At 33.1% G+C, this 14,771-nt stretch overlaps 1 protein-coding gene across 1 annotated transcript in view; it reads right to left on the bottom strand.

The window, feature by feature from the left end:
• Positions 1-14,097, bottom strand: part of LOC114125933 (SLIT and NTRK-like protein 5) — a 36,151-nt gene extending 22,054 nt beyond the window's left edge. Inside the window, exon 1 of the mRNA XM_027989754.2 lies at positions 13,637-14,097. The gene's annotated coding sequence lies outside the window, so the exon portion shown is untranslated. The remainder of the gene's footprint in view (positions 1-13,636) is intronic.
• Positions 14,098-14,771: the final 674 nt, after the last annotated feature.

Raw genomic sequence — 14,771 nt, 5'->3', positions numbered from 1 at the left:
AATAAATTGTCATCATGCCCACGTCACGGATGCACACCGCATACGGATTAAAATCCAATTAAAGTGCGTACATTATAATATTATTGTAGGTATGCATTATGCAAATAATAATTATAATGGAACAATTTTTATAACTAGTGTGAGCACCCTGCATATAGTTATATTACATACTCGTACTACAAAATATATAATAATAATAATATATTATTATTATTATTAACGCGGTCGCAAATGCTGCAGCCAAACCGATAAATCGTCCGAAACGGGTCTCGGTGATACATAATACGTGCGGCCGTATATCATTACGACGTACGTAGAAAAAAAATATCGAAAATAATATAATATATAGTAGATATCTGTATTAAATATTATGTATTATGTACCTCCACCGTTGCATTGTGGTCTTACGTCGTGACGTAGTTTCAATTGTAGGTACCTACTACTCATACAATATATATATATTATACTGTATTTTTTAACATCGCTCAACTCCGTCTCGAGTCGAAAACGGGTTGTGCGCACTCATGGATCGGTGTACATGGAATGATATTACACGTCTCGTATTATAATATATCGTAAAATTATTACTTTGACCGTGCAGTTGTTATACCACACTGGAAAAAAAATCACGTATATTATATAATACAGTGTAATGATATTCGATCGTAATAAAAATAACAACAATAATAATAATAATAATAATAGAAGAACGAGAACACAAAATATAATATAACGCCACATTGACGATCTGTGGCGAATTATACTATTATGATTCCGGTGCAAGGACCGAACTCGGCTCGAGCGGCATGCGAACGCCGTCGCAGTTACCACGCACACCCGCCCGTGTAGTGGTTTCGTGCGCGCCCTGCAGATCGATATTGTACGGTGTTATTATTATTATATACATATATGTGGCACAGGGAAGACGTCCTCGTATATTTTATATTTACATGACATACACACGCTTACATAATATATTATTATATTATACACACACACACAAACAAACGTACACACGCATGCATATACCACGTTGGACGCGTATACCATGGTCCGGGTTATAGACTCGGCAAATATATACCCACAACCTGGTGGTTACCCGGCAAAAGTTTGCGGTACGGTTGTATAGAAACGGACGGGCGGTCAACGGATCCTATGTAATAGTAATCATAACGCGCATCATACCGGTGTATATCTATAGAGAACATTACGGATAATACCTGCAGCCATTGGCTCGAAATGAAGACTACGAAAATTTGAAAAAATCGAACGATTCGATTTTCCATTGGAGCATCGTAATAATACTTATATGATAAGTTGCAATATTCGTGTGAAGACCCAAAGTCATAACTGCGGACCGATGGTGTTCTGCGCAGGGTTGAAAATTATACGGAAAGTGAAATTTTTACTTTGGCCGACGCTTTTCACGGCTGACCGTCGGGCGAAAGCCAACGATGTCGGACAGAAAGTATTATTTTCACTCTCATCCGGAACGACAATGCGGTGTTTCTGAGAGGGGAAACGCTGGGTTGGTGGTAGGTCTTACACAAATGACAGATATAAAGTGACGGCCATACACGGTATAGAATATATAGTATTGTATTCTCGTTTACCAGCATACTATATATACACACGGACACTACAGAAAAGCTCGTACTTAGATTGAATATAATATATGTATTATACGTGTTTACCCGCCGCAGAACCGAAGGGTTTAGCTTTAACCCTTTGTGAGCGATATTTCTGGCTATATTATTATTAGGGGGGTGTGGGGTTTAATTTTTACCCGTTCCAAATTCTCGTCCACCTCCACCTCTGCACTTTCCATGTCAAAACGAGCACCATACATGTCCTACTATACGCCATTATATATATATATATTACGAGTATGTACACAATATTATGATGCGTACATTATGATGCACGCCATAATATACGCATATAGGTGTGACGGGCGAGCCGCGCACGCGATTTTATTTATAATATTAACCCTACGAAGGGGTGTCTCGAAAATCCTTCATGTCAAAATATAAAAGCCACTTTTTATCTGTAAATACGCATCACACGACGTGTAGTAGGCATATTATAATATTATATAGCGAAATTCGTGACGCCGGCGATCGGCATATCGTATGGTATTACGTACAATGTAATATATTATTTATACAACGTACACCACACCACATACACACGAGAGAATAATATCGTACACGTATCGTATACGGTGTACACTTTGGGTTACTCGTATAAGCACTGTTCGCGTGTACCCATATACCGGTGTCATATCTAATGGACCATACATATTACAAAACGCCTGGGTATACCTACTCGTAGGTTGCGTGGGCGTGTGCGGAAATCGTGAGCGCGCAGGCCGCACGTATTTATCGAGACGTTTAAGCTATGATTTTCACGCGTAATACCTAATTATTAACATTATAGATAATCGTACGACACGGCGTACATATATTAGCGCATAGACACAAATACATATAGGTGTATAATGTACAATATGCACTGGACATTTGGTTATTTGTATTATACATACGTATTACATGGCGATAATGACGGGTTTAGGCCGAATATGATAGCTGCTGCGGTGGATTGTCGTCGTCTCCGTCATACAGGGAGTGGCAAATTTCGATAAACGCCGTTCATTCAATTGAACGATGGACATCACAATATTATAATATACGCGAATAATTATATTATATAATACACACATAACAATATTATGCACATTGCACATGCGCTGTGATGTATATCAAAGTCGATAGCTTTTACGACAAACGGCGCGGATACTGTGCTATACACACAGGTCCATATATTTAGGTGGCGGGTGTTGGGGATAGCGAGTCAAATTGATAATTCCTATCAGAGACACATCTCGGCTTATCATTTCTACAGATTGGTAAAATATAAGTCTATCTATAATGAATATATAAAATAATAATTAATTGGTAATATATACATAGAACATTATAGACTATTATTGGAAAGAGAAAAAAATTAAGGAAACAAAAAATCCTAGATAGTAATTTGCTATATTAAAATTTAAAACCATTTTTACGGCAATTGGTTTATTACTCGAGCGTCAATTTTTTTTATATACAACCTAACTAAACCGAGTGCAATGCCGACCACTTTTATTATCATCACAGCTAGCAATGGTAATATAATATCCGGTGTATGTGTTTTTGTCATATCATCCACTCATGAGCTATAAATGAAAAGACTTACTGACAATGGTGGTAATTTTAAAAAGCATTGATGCGGCTTACAGTAAAAAATAATATTGTACCAGGCCTGTATAGTCTGTATATTAGGCGTGTAAAACGAAAAAATCTTATCCACTGATAAGAAATGTAATAAATAATAATTGTATTCGGCGTTTAATAGGTCAATACACTTAAAATTGCCTTCCTAGAATTACGTTATGGGTTACGTACGTAAACCTACGTATGTTTATACTAAAACAATATTATTGTCTTACATTTTTAATATTGTTAGATAATCACTTTGTAGCATTTACTTTTTCATAGTAAAAAAAGTTCATCGACTTATTGTGAAATCCGCATAGGTATACGAACAATATGACATTAGTCATGTTTTTGTATGTGAGTTTTTAATTTATTAAATTTAACTGTTAAAATTAATATTTTAGAAACGATCGTTGAATTCATTTTAAGTTTTACTCTAATCTTATATATAAAGTTTTGAAATGTTGAAATACAAGCAATATTTAAAATACGTTGACTATTATTTGATATAAAGTAGATTCTAGTTAGTAAATAATATAACTTGGAACCATTAAAATCAGGATAACATACGAGGGTAGTCAACGACTCGTTTTAAGTGCAATTGGTAGGTTCGATTTTTTTCAGCAAACGTATTGGTACAAAAAAAGGTTAATTAGAGGAGCAGCTGGACTACACCTGATTTATTTTGAGGTGGTCTTGAGAGACTGAACAAAGATGACAACAACAATAAATAATGGTTAATAATCAGACGACTGTATACGAAAAAATAATGTTTTAATAATATATAAAATATATAAAATATAAACATAGTATACACTGACCGTCGAGTGTCGACACGACCATCAACAATAAGCAATATAAACCCGATTATAACTTCATGGTTGGTGTGAACGGGGGAGTGGAACGGTTGGTCTTTAATTATATTTATATCTCACAAAGCAGGTTATTATTAATTATTATTATACGGTATTATATTAACTGCGGAAAAAAATTAAACGCTAATTCGGAACGATGTTTCATCGTGAAAAGCGACTAAGTGTACACAATTAATTATCTCAGCGAAACCGTTAACCAAAATAATAATAATTTAACGTCACATCGGTGAAATATCATAGAAAATTACAATAAATAATATTCAAACGTATTACAGAGTATTAATATCATATAACATTTTAGGTATTATTATATTATTAATTTATATATTTTTTTCATTGTGGGCGGAGAGACGACTATAGGATAGTGGCGTTTTCGCTGGTGGTGGCATCGGCGGTGTACCTTTTGGTATTTAATCAACAATCAATTTAGACGGCGTGGGGCGGGTACACTCGTGAAAACAGACGACGTTGTCCCAACAAATTTGATTTACTTGAAACGCGCTCGCGTTCGTCGTCGCTGATTAAAAGCGATATTTATTTTAGCCTGCAGAGTACAATGGGAAGGGTGGGCAATCGAGTGAGCGGTGGTGAATAATTCAATTATAGTTACACCTACCCGAGTGTGCGTGAGGCTAAAAGTTTTATTTTTTGATCTATTTTCGGTGAAAAATATATTTTGTGAAATAAAGAAATGCCACCCTTAGAGCCACGGTCTTGTACGGTCCTATTATTATTACATCTAAGGCTCTACAGTACACACTCAGTGGCCGATCGTATATATACTTCATAATCCCGTGTAAACATGCACACACGCACACAATTATCAAGTCGTTGATTACTATTATATATATATATATATATATGTATGTGTGCACGAGGGGGATTTAAGCAGCTGCAGCAGAGAATGACAAAGAGGCGGCGTAGGAGTAGACGCTGTGTATATAATTATTTGTTCCCTATGCGCACACATTTTTGTGGGACATTAGACGCGACGTCATAAAGGCTTCCCGTGGAACCGAGTTTATTCCGTCCGTCGATTTTCAGTCGCTCACCTCTCCGTCGCCGTTTCTTTCAATCCGTGTCCTAACATCAGCAGCACGTGCCATTTTCACTATTTTAATAAATATATATATTATATTTATATACATCATATAGGTACATTAAAATTGTAGGTAGCTTATTTTATTCTATACTCGCTGTATGCGTATTTATGCGTTTATACCAAACAATATAATGGTATGCAATATAATAATTATGAAACAAATATGTATAGCATATAACATAATATAATATGATAAAGTAAAGTGCATAGTTGTGTCGCGTAATCCGAACAGAATTTTTCGCATATATTCATGATTCATGCGGCGTGCCGTGTATTGTGATAGCGAAATAAATGCGAAGGCGCACCACGGTGACTACTGTCACAAAACGATTTTAATATTCGTCAAATTCGTATTTCATACGTAAAGAAATAACGTCATGGCGTAAACGACTGGAAATGGGATTAAAAAAAAAAATTAAGTTAAATGAGGTGCGCCGGCGACGACAACGCAGTAATCTAAAAGTTTTAGTGAAAAGAAAAATCAAAAAAAAAAAAAAAAAACAACTACCCAAAGCCATAAAGCGGTGGTCTAACTTTTTGAACACAAACTCAAAGGTTTAGCATTACTTATTTATGTACATTATTATAATGTATACCGCCCCGTGGATTATGTCAGTATTTCGTTTAAAACAAAGAACTCATCATATTATCGTTGACGACGTCATTCGTGGCTTTTTGTGTATACATAGGTATGAGCGATAATGCCTAACCGGAAATTGGTGATAAAGATTGATATCGATGATGGTAAGTTTATTACGTATACATCTATGAACTGCATCTACAGGACTGATCCATGCGTGTATTGTGCAGGATGATCGCTACATGCAAGTCAATAATTTTCCTGTAGAATTTTCTAAAGGATTAGATGAGGGGTTGGTGGGGTCTGCCCCGGAGCCGTAACTACATATCGTATCGTTTACCGAAATGTGAAAATAATTTTTTACCAAACTCTATGTTTACCGAATGGGATTCGCGGACATGGTTATAAGAACACGGCAGAGAGTGATAGAGAGCCGGTCCGGCGACGGCGTTATGGTTGGTCCCTCGGGTGTCGTTCAGCACTAGCCCAGAGCCTCTAAAGCGGCCATCTTTTTATTTTTTAATGGACTTTATACATTTTTCATCGGTATATACGTACTTACGCAATTACATATGTTTTCTTTATATTGGAAGACGCTTGTGCGATACTGAAATATTTTCGATTGGTTGATGCAATTTATGCAGGTATGATACAATACGTGATGATTATATTATATTCATCATATAGATTACTGGTTATAATATTATCTTAAATATTTTATGTAAAAGAAAAAACGCGAGGAAAAACTTGAACAAATTATATTATGAACTGAAAAGGATTATTGAAACCCTACATACTTGCTAATATTACTTGCGTAATTATATCACTTATTTTTTGTAAAGGGAGGTAAAAAGTTCAATTATATATTTGTTTTTTTAAACTTTACAACCGAAGTATGAGTTTTAAGGTTTGAACACTGACCCTTTTATATGCATGCTTCGAATTATGTTTTATATAATCATTTACTAATACTATTGTTTTAGGACCAAAAAAAAAAAAAAAAAAAGAAAGAAAGCTGAAAATTAATATACTATTTGATTTAACAGGATTAACAGCAGCATTTCTCTTAAATGCTACTACATAAATTATTATAAATAATAAATGTATATCTGTTAAAACAATATTTATTATTTTGACAAAAAAAAAAATTAAATCAATACTTTTTGAAAAAACACTCTGAACGAATAATTTTAACATTACTTTGAAGTCGAAACGATGACAAAATAAGTTCTAAATTAATTGAGTTAATATTTTAAAGCAACATTCTATATTTTTCCAATTTTGCTTCTAATATAACATTATATTGAACATATACAACTTCTTAAAATTAAATAATTTTGGATGTTATAATGAATAGTTTCATTTCTCAAGATTGTGTTCTTTAGTTAACGTTTTATTGTGGTGGTTGATATAATAAAGTATGCAGTTGATTTAACAAATACATATTTAACACCGTAATTTTGAGTTAAATAAACTAGATCCTTGATTTTTATGTGCTGGTCGAATATCATTACAGAATAACCTAAAATGTTCACATCTGTATAATAATAATAATTGTTATCTATATGAGCGTTGATATTTCAAAAATTTGAACTATTTAAATTATTTGGTTTTATGTGGTTTTGCTGTACAAAAATGTATTCGAGTGTATATTAAACACATCAATATTTTGAACTATGTGTATTATGATATAGAATTATAGAAGACATTATGTTACAAAAGAGAACGAAACACCACCCTGGATTGTATTTTTCTTAGCATAATATTTTGGAGATTTTGGTTTTAATACTCAAAAGTTCTCTCTTGCCAGCTCAAATTTTTTCTACATTCCTGGTAAAATGTTTATTCGGTCAAATACTTTTAAAACTCAATAACGTCTAAGCTGGGTTCGAAAGTTTGGAGCTAACCGCTGTCACACACATCCTTTGCAGTAAGCTCGTGCTGTACAACCTTTTCTCTGATATATACGGGCGTTAAACTTCAAAACATATTCTATCTCAGACATGCACATTTGTATTATATATAATTTAAATGTATTTATGTGAAATTAAATTAAAAGTATTTTTTGTTTTGTTTTTATTTATCACTAAAAGTTATGTATGATATCATTTTAACCTGTGACCAAAAGTATAAAATATATTAGATATTTTTGTAGGTATTGAAATCAATGTTATGATTTTTGACAGTGATACGCACATTATTAAAAATGTAAAATATAAAAATAAATCTATCGGTAACGTCAAAAAAGCATATCAATAATAAACAGAAGGTTTTGTTAACCGGACCGTTAACCAATGGCCGAAAAATGGCATTGTTCAATTGAAATTCACAATATATTTAAAACATAATAATCGAGGGGATTAGTCGACCCTAAATCACATGAATTATTATATTTACGCCCTCAAACTAAAAAAACACATTACACACACACACATACGCATGATTCACATATTTATATTATTATAATAATGATATATATTTTATCATAGCATCCTGTACACGTTCATCACAGCATATATATGTATATAGTATATACATATATTATGAGCAGCTTTTTTTTAAAAATATTTTTTTTTGAAGAAGTAGCAGTAAAATGTAAGTTTTCATAGCGTTTTCCGGAATTTTTTTCAAATTGTTTTGTTATATTAATTACCTTTCGCGCGCAGCGTTCAAAGCGAGACCTTCTTTTGTATATATTATTATTTCTAAGTGAAGGAAAGCAATTGTAATTTTTTATTTTTTTTTATTTTTATTTCGTTGTGCACTTAACGCGTTCTCTGTAGAATGACGGTAAACGGTGGTGTGTGTCTATATATATACATATATATCTATGTGTGTAGTTGTCATTGTAAATAGTCATCGTTAAATTTTACGGTAATTATAAAATATTTACATAATTCAAGAGTACTGCGCAGCTATACACACAGTACACATCCACATACTCACGCATACATACATACAAAATTTAACATGTGATGTTCCTTTTTAAAATGTTTAATAATACATCACATTTTTTTGTTGTTATACAATTAATGAGTTTTAATTATTCTTTCTATATATTTCCGTACCAAGGGGGGGGGGAATGGTGGATTTTCGACGTCCTCGGAAATTTTCTATAACACTCGCGTTTCACTGCACGCAACAGACATAATTTATATTTCAGGTTGCCATTGGATACTATACGTTACACAGCAGTTTAAGATTTTCAGCGAGCCCCTACTTTGGACACTGAATTCAACGAGTCTATTGGATACTATATTGCGGGTGAGTTGTATATGCTCTTTGCTATCCGATCAGGCAAGCTCCATTAATACCAACGCGCAAAACGTCACCCAAAGGCTACGAGGCTACTTTCAATGACCATTTTTCAAAATAAAGAAAGAAATAGTGAAAATAAAATCAGTGAGGATAATATTATAAAGCACGCTACCCTAAAAACACAAAAAGATTCCAAGTCTTGCACTATATTTTGTAAATATCTCGTTTTTGTTTACAAATATTAGCATATATAAGTAAGTTAAACCGTGACTCTAATCGAAACTTAGAACTTTTACTTTTAAGTATACACTTTTTACATTGTGAAATAATGTTTAAAATAATAATTGTTTAATATGCAAGGCTTTAATTAATGCTTATAGAAGTAATTATATTTAAGAGAAAAAAAATCGTGACAACTCATATCGCTATTAATAAAATATAATATAATGTAATGATAGTATGATACCATATAAAATTATTTAGGTTTTAACGCATAATACTTCATTTGGTATGTTTATTTTAAACTCCAAGAACACTGACATTGGGTATATATTATATATGGTCTGTCAAATACAGAGTCAAACGTATATTTTCGAGAGTAAGAAGTATTGTTTTTATACGTCAAGAATAATTTAATTTTGAATGCGTGAAAAAGGAAGTTTAAAGTTTCGATATAAACAAGTTTAAGTGACGAGTAATTTAGAAAGCATATTTAAACATATTGTTGGTAAACTTATAATCCTTAGTAGGTATCGTAAAAACTATAACGTCCTACTAATCTAATAGAGATGAAAATACATACATGTTATCTTATTGAGTAAATCTTTTATAAAATAATTTTAAGAATGATAAACAATTATTAATGAAAATACTCGTGAAAATACAATATATTTTTTTTTATGGCACTACATACATTTTGTATACAACTATTAACATTCAACAGTTTAGCTTACGATTGACGATACTGATATAATATTACTTGAAACTATTTGATTTATTATGTTAAAACATTGAATTACTGAATAATAGGAAACTTGCGTATGTGTACGATAATTGTATCTGTCAGATGGAAATGGCTCGATAACCAAAATGTTATTAAATTACGAGTTTGTGATGTTGGGAATGACAGTATTAATGGATTATGTACTGGCTATGACCATAAACCGAATATCGATGTAATTAATTTCTCAGATTATATGCAATATTGAACTTGCCGTTGCTGTATATACAAATTGAATAATTACATTGCACCCTAATGAAAGATAATATGTTTACTTTGTTTTGATATTTCACAACGCCCATCTTTGGCACAGCAACAATTTTTCAATTATAAAAAAAATGTCCTTTATTTACAAAAATCAAATTCCTGGTTGGCATATTATCGAATAATGATTTAATTTTAAAACATAAATAATGTAAATATTATATTATAGTAGAATATTACTCGTATTATATGTATAAAAAAGAAAAAAAAAGCTATGTACTCGATGGAATGGTAAACATTTATAAGCAAAAGTTATGAACCATTTTAATGGAAATTAGATACTTCATTGATTCGCCAATTCGATACACTCAAATTAATAGCACAACAATATCGTCAGCAACACTATATTATAGTGTATATATCTTACATAAGAATACACTTGAGATCGCTACACCGAGCGCAGTTGTACACATCGACACGACACTATATTAGTTTTTAGCAAAAATGGTTCATACATTTCGCAACAAAATACATCTAACAAAAAGGTATTTAAAGTCCGACGAATCCTTTATATATACCACCAGTGCTGTAGGTTCCTCATGGGATCTGGGTCACTATATTATGAGCTACATTCTAAAGTCCACAACAAAACCTAATATGTTCGACCGTTGTACAAAATATATATACCTAACCTATACTGCATTAATGACTCTGCCTCTAGTGTATTCCCAGCTGATAGCTGTATACGTGCTTTTTGTTTTGTTTGTTAATACCGTTTTAGCTTTATATACGTATACAGTCCCAGGGAACACACTACGCCATAGTCGGTGCTAAAGGGAATTTTTCTCAACATAGATATCAACATATGGACTTGTCTTAGAATACAATTAATTTAATATTATAGGACCAAAATTCAAGACAATTTTAATAATAATAAGATTAATAAAACAATAATAATAAAATACTATTGATTTTTTGTTGGTTAGTGTGTACTTATATGTTTTTAAATTTGTTTTTAATTGGATATGCGTATTTTTTTAGTTATGGTTTGTGGTCAATCGCTTGGATTATAACCGGATTTCGAAGATATCGGACGTGACGAACCAAAGTGAATTCGCCTCTCAACTAATATATCATCTTATAATTTTACACACTGGACCGAACGTTAGGAAATAATAGTTAGTAATTATGAATAGATCGAAAAAAAACTTTGTGCCTACTACAGGTCTTATGTCTAGTATATTAAAAAAATAAAAAATACATATATATAAGTATATGCATGAGAATATTATTATATGTAGAGTCAATTTCGGAAAACCACAAAACTATATTACCTATCGATTTTACGAACACAAAGCATCATCTTCTGGCTGTTATATGGAACGACATGAGTTGTATAGATTAAAAAAATGATATTATTATTGTACCTACACTTAACTAGGAAAGGGAGCAATTTTTTGAAAGGAATCGGTTTCATAAAACTCTTTCAAAACGTTTTCAATAAATAAAAATAATAATAATAATAAATAAGTAGAAAAAATATACCTACGGGTAGGTAAACCACTATATTCGTAGTTTATATGCATTTTACGCACCCCCGGGACATAAAGATACCCAATTTTCCGTTCGTTCTCGCAGATATTTTAGTAAAATACAAAAAAATCGGTTCAGCCAAACAAAATGTATGTGATGGTTTTATACAAGCTACATATATAATAAACAAATATAATTTTCTTTTGCTCATGAAATAAAATAAATACATTTTGTGTTAGTTGGCGATAATGAAGCAAATATATAAAACACCGTTGACGCAATAAATCGTGGTAATCAGGAAATACAATATGTACGAGAACAATGCAAAAAAAAGATACTCCTACTAGACATGACATTGAACTGAATACAATCGAATTTTAATTGATTACAAAATATGTGATACAACGTGGAAAGTACGAAACAATTAATTAATCGTGCAAAATGTTCATATATTTATTGTTAAAGGTATTAGTAAAACGAGTTTTGATGAAAGCCGATGAAGTTCGTAACACATTTTGTAAATTATTAATCAAGTATTTGGTAACTGAAAACTGTTTAAAATCGACTAATTCAATTTATATCCCTAGTGTTAAACCTTACTTGCAATAATAGAATTAGGAATAAAAGTTACTGTAACTATAAATACGAAGAATAACTTATTTGTATTACGCTTCTATGTTATTAAATTTCGTGACAAATACGGAAACATTTTTTAGCTGTAAATCATAGAATATTTGTTTTTTTTTAACAATTTATTAAAAAAAATTTAATTTTCTAAAAGTAAAGTTGTTTTTTATTGGAATAAATAAAACTTTTTATGACTTCATTTTTAACAAATTGTTAAATATACTGGTAGAGTAAAACAATGCTTAAATTTTTCTTTATAACTGTTTTAAGTTTATTATACAATATTATATTAAAACTTATTATTTTATGTAAATTCAATAAAAGTTTTATTCTATTATGAATGTTTTATGTACAAAAACATATTTTTATAAGTTTTAAATATTAATTACATTGACTCTATTATTAAAATTCATCTATTAGAAGTAAAAAAAAAAAATTATTTTTAATAACATTTTAAATTTGACATTTAAAAAGTTACTCAATTATAAAAAAAAATACTATTCGTTTTATAATTGTATTTTGAATTTTCTAATTAAAATGTTCTTCTAACTAATTGGTCGACAACAAATTGCTTACCAAGTCGTATAGTTGGAAAAATTTTAAATTTTAATTCTCGTAAGGTTTATTTTTTCAAAATATTCATTCAAAAAATATATAAAAAAAAAATCAATGATTATTGATATAGTTTTTAATTTTTTTTGTATGTAGTTTAAAAACGCACAAAAAGTTGTTACGTATATTATATTATAATCATACATATTACACTTCAAATAAATCATGATACTTTGTGAAAAGTCGCATGATGGATGTGGAGACTATTCATTGTTTTCAAAAATATTTTCAAACTTTAAACCTTTAGATTTTAAATTTTTCAATATTTTCTACACTGAGAAAAAATTTAGAAGGCTTATTAATATAATATTACTACGTATTAATTTTTTTCTGAATTATATTACTAAGTATTGTTACACATACAAATAAAAATAGTATGTGTATATTGTAATCGTATCGACACAATATTACATAGAATTATAATATTTGATACCTAGGTCCTAGATATTATATACTTAAATATATAGTATGCATTAGGTAGGTTATTTTCATCTACATTCCTTATTATATTTTCTATGATGGAAAATTTAAAAATATTCCTAGCTTTCTCGTAATGATAACAATAGCATTAATCGCAGTCGCTCTTACCGTAGTCACATAGAAGGTGCCAACCAAGTGGCCAATGTGTCTGGCCACGCGATCCTCGATATGTCTTCGCAGTTTCCCCGCGACAAATATCTCGTGATAACGCGGTGTCGAAAGCGATAGTAATAATTGCGGTAAGTAGACGATATTTATAATAATATTATGGAAACAAACGACTGAAAACGCATGTGAAGTGTGAATCTCAAGCGCTAGTCTGTCGCGAACGAGCGAAAAAAATTGCAACGAATCCGATGGAATTAATGTTTTTCGAAAAAAAAATCAAAAAATCAAAACACCGGTCGACGACGATGACGACGACGACGACGACGACGACGACGACTACGACGACGACTACGAATACGTAAAGGACGACAGACTTGCGCGGCCGAGCTGACTGAACTGATCGTCGAGCGTACCGTAGCGGTAATGCGCGAGGCGCTCGCGAGAGAGTACGACGGCGGCGGCGGCGGCTACCGACAACAACGACGCGCACACAATCGCGGCGGCGGCGGCGGTGGGCAGATGGGGACGGTCGGGCGGCGGGCGGTGCAGCGGCAGCAGCTGCCTCGCAACGACGACGACGACGACGACGGTGGTGGCGGCGGCGGTAACGACGGCGGTTGAAGACGACGGCCGCCGCCGCCTTTCTCCTGGGCTCGTGTCGTCGTCGTCGTCGCCGTAGTCCTCGTCGTCGTTACCAGTACACCGTCGAAGCTGTACGGAAAAAAACGCGCGTTCTCCGGGGGGGCATCGCGTTGCCACGACGGTGCGCGGCGCGGCGTTGTCGTCGGCCCTCGTCGGCCCCCGTCGTCCGTGATATAATACATTATTACGACTCTCCGGCGGCGCAGCATCCGGACCCCGCGAGATCCGCGGGCCGGGTCGGACGGACGGACGGGGGGGGGGGGTGGAAGGGCCTTAAAGCGGCTAAGCCATCAAAACTCGCAAACCCCTCGAGAGAACCGCCGCCGCCGCCGCCACCCCCCCTCGTCATTACCCCGCCGGCCGCGTATATAGCCGAGCTCTGCGCGCGCGAATCGCAGTTCTTATCATTATCATATTATTCTATATACACACATACACATGATTGCAGTAACGCGGCGTAACTTTGGCGTTTTGGCCCGGGGGCGACAATTTC

The sequence above is a fragment of the Aphis gossypii genome, chromosome X (assembly GCF_020184175.1).
Source record: "Aphis gossypii isolate Hap1 chromosome X, ASM2018417v2, whole genome shotgun sequence".
Classification (NCBI taxonomy): domain Eukaryota; kingdom Metazoa; phylum Arthropoda; class Insecta; order Hemiptera; family Aphididae; genus Aphis; species Aphis gossypii.
Note: the sequence above shows the minus strand (reverse complement) of the source record. Positions and strands in the feature narration are given on the sequence as shown.